The sequence below is a fragment of the Schistocerca gregaria genome, chromosome X (genome assembly GCF_023897955.1).
Source record: "Schistocerca gregaria isolate iqSchGreg1 chromosome X, iqSchGreg1.2, whole genome shotgun sequence".
Lineage (NCBI taxonomy): Eukaryota > Metazoa > Arthropoda > Insecta > Orthoptera > Acrididae > Schistocerca > Schistocerca gregaria.
In genome coordinates, this window is record NC_064931.1 from 840,716,402 (window position 1) to 840,719,358 (window position 2,957).

Below are 2,957 nucleotides of genomic sequence, written 5' to 3' on the forward strand. Positions count from 1 at the left end.
GACACTGGCGGCGGCGGTGCACAAATGCTGCGCAGCTAGCGCCATTCGACGGCCAACACCGCGGTTCCTGGTGTGTCCGCTGTGCCGTGCGTGTAATCATTGCTTGTACAGCCCTCTCGCAGTGTCCGGAGCAAGTATGGTGGGTCTGACACACCGGTGTCAACGTGTTCTTTTTTCCATTTCCAGGAGTGTATATTCAGTTATTCAGTGTAATATTGTGAACAAACCACATCCACGTATTCTGGTGGTCACGAGCTACTTAGCACTACTTCGAGTTGACCTGCTGATATTTTCAAAGCGATGCCCAACATTTAGCACTACTTGCGCATGATAGAAAAGTTGAACGTTCACAAATGTGTACCTCAGGTTTCCATAGGAACAATTACTTTTGTTTTAGCTAGGACAAAGTAAAATTTAATGTATGCAACTGTTTTCGGATTGTCTAAAACGGTTAAATGTCACGTAGTTCGATGATGCATGACATATTCCAAGTTTCCAATCAGGAGCGAATTATTTAGTCTCACCTGTGTGCTTTGGTAGTTCAGTTTTCAATCTCTGCGTATTAATCAATTTATTAGACACAGATCTGGCGTTTTCTTCCGTGTCTACAATAGAGCTCCGTGGGGCGTGTCGGTAGTCGTTTGTTCGTTTGTTTTGAACGCTCGTGACGGTTTGTTGGAGGTAGTCGGTTAGTTAGGCAGCAGCAGCCGGACGAGGCACGAGCGGAAACAGGAAAGTAACACCAGAATGAGATTTCACACTGCAGCGGAGTGTGCGCTGACATGAAACTTCCTGGCAGATTAAAACTGTGTGCCCGACCGAGACTCGAACTCGGGACCTTTGCCTTTCGCGGGCAAGTGCTCTACCAACTGAGCTACCGAAGCACGATTCACGCCCGGTACTCACAGCTTTACTTCTGCCAGTATCCGTCTCCTACCTTCCAAACTTTACAGAAGCTCTTCTGCGAAACATGCAGAACTAGCACTCCTGAAAGAAAGGATACTGTGGAGACATGGCTTAGCCACAGCCAGGGGGATGTTTCCAGACTGAGATTTTCACTCTGCAGCGGAGTGTGCGCTGATATGAAACTTCCTGGCAGATTAAAACTGTGTGCCCGACCGAGACTCGACCTCGGGACCTTTGCCTTTCGCGGGCAAGTGCTCTACCAACTGAGCTACCAAAGCACGACTCACGCCCGGTACTCACAGCTTTACTTCTGCCAGTATCCGTCTCCTACCTTCCAAACTTTACAGAAGCTGTTCTGCGAAACGTGCAGAACTAGCACTCCTGAAAGAAAGGATACTGTGGAGACATGGCTTAGCCACAGCCTGAGGGATGTTTCCAGAATGAGATTTTCACTCTGCAGCGGAGTGTGCGCTGATATGAAACTTCCTGGCAGATTAAAACTGTGTGCCCGACAGAGACTCGAACTCGGGCCTTTGACTTTCGCGGGCAAGTGCTCTACCAACAGAGCTACCAAAGCACGACTCACGCCCGGTACTCACAGCTGTACTTCTGTCAGTATCCGTTTCCTACCTTCCAAACTTTACAGAAATTCTTCTGCGAAAGATGTAGAACTAGCACTCCTGAAAGCTGTGAGTACCGAGCGTGAGTCGTGCTTCGGTAGCTCAGTTGGTAGAGCACTTGCCTGCGAAAGGCAAAGGTCCCGAGGTCGAGTCTCGGTCGGGCACACAGTTTTAATCTGCCAGGAAGTTTCATATCAGCGCACACTCCGCTGCAGAGTGAAAATCTCAGTCTGGAAACATCCCCCTGGCTGTGGCTAAGCCATGTCTCCACAGTATCCTTTCTTTCAGGAGTGCTAGTTCTGCATGTTTCGCAGAAGAGCTTCTGTAAAGTTTGGAAGGTAGGAGACGGATACTGGCAGAAGTAAAGCTGTGAGTACCGGGTGAGAATCGTGCTTCGGTAGCTCAGTTGGTAGAGCACTTGCCCGCGAAAGGCAAAGGTCCCGAGTTCGAGTCTCGGTCGGGCACACAGTTTTAATCTGCCAGGAAGATTCAGGAAAGTAACAGATTTTCTAACGTTTCACGAGTTCCTAACTAGGGGCAAATTGTATATAGTTTCATCTGTGTGATGTGATAGATTATTTTCTTGAGTTTCAGAGAGTTCGTTTAATATTAAATAGTCATAGTTCACACGTTTTCGTTTGAGCGGTAAGTAAACCGATTTTGTGATGTATTACAAGTTCCTAACCACAAATGAATTGTTTAATCTCACCTGAGTACTTTGGTATTTCAGTTTTTGAATCTCGCGTGTTGATCTTGTGTTCTTGCGTTTTCCTCTGTGTCCACAGTAGAGTACTGTAGCGTAAGTCGATTGTCCTTGTTTGTCTTGTAGTGTAGTTTTCCACTGTATTTATTATGGATAGGGACTGTGATTGCTGTGTGAAAATGGAAGCAATGTTGGTGAAACTTCTCTCTCAGCTCCAGGCTGTGATGGCTTGGGGTACACAGCTTGAAGCTGCAGTGGATGGGCATCACTATCGTGGGCCAGGCCATGAGAATCCAATGGATGTCCAGTACGCCTGAGTCCGCCGATTGGTCTGCAGTGGTGGTCAGCCAAGTTACTGCTCTCACTCAGGTTGACCTCTCACCAGTGTTCGAATGGGAGGTCGCCTCAGGACGTGGCAGGCGGTGACAGTTTTCCCAGGGGGCACCACGTCAGATCTCCTTGATTAGTCTGACAAACCGGTTCTAGGTGCTGCCTGTGGCTGACACTGTCCTTCAGACTGATATATTCGGTTGTCCTATTTCAGAGGAAACCTCTCAGCCTGCAAGATCCAGTCAATCACAGAGGGTGGGATTACTAGTAGTTGGGAATTCCAACGTTAGACGCATTATGGGGCCCCTTAGAGACACGGATACGAAGGAGGGGAAGAAAGCCAATATGCACTGCGGGTGCATACCTGGTGGAATCAGTCGAGATGTGAAACTGTTCTT

The 2,957-nt window shown here is 48.1% G+C and overlaps 2 non-coding genes across 2 annotated transcripts; one reads left to right on the forward strand and one right to left on the reverse strand.

Moving 5' to 3' along the window:
• Positions 1–810: 810 nt before the first annotated feature.
• On the reverse strand, positions 811–885 carry Trnas-cga (transfer RNA serine (anticodon CGA)). The gene has a single exon. It is a non-coding gene; the product is annotated as a tRNA-Ser (tRNA).
• A 1,031-nt stretch (positions 886–1,916) lies between these two features.
• On the forward strand, positions 1,917–1,991 carry Trnas-cga (transfer RNA serine (anticodon CGA)). The gene has a single exon. It is a non-coding gene; the product is annotated as a tRNA-Ser (tRNA).
• Positions 1,992–2,957: the final 966 nt, after the last annotated feature.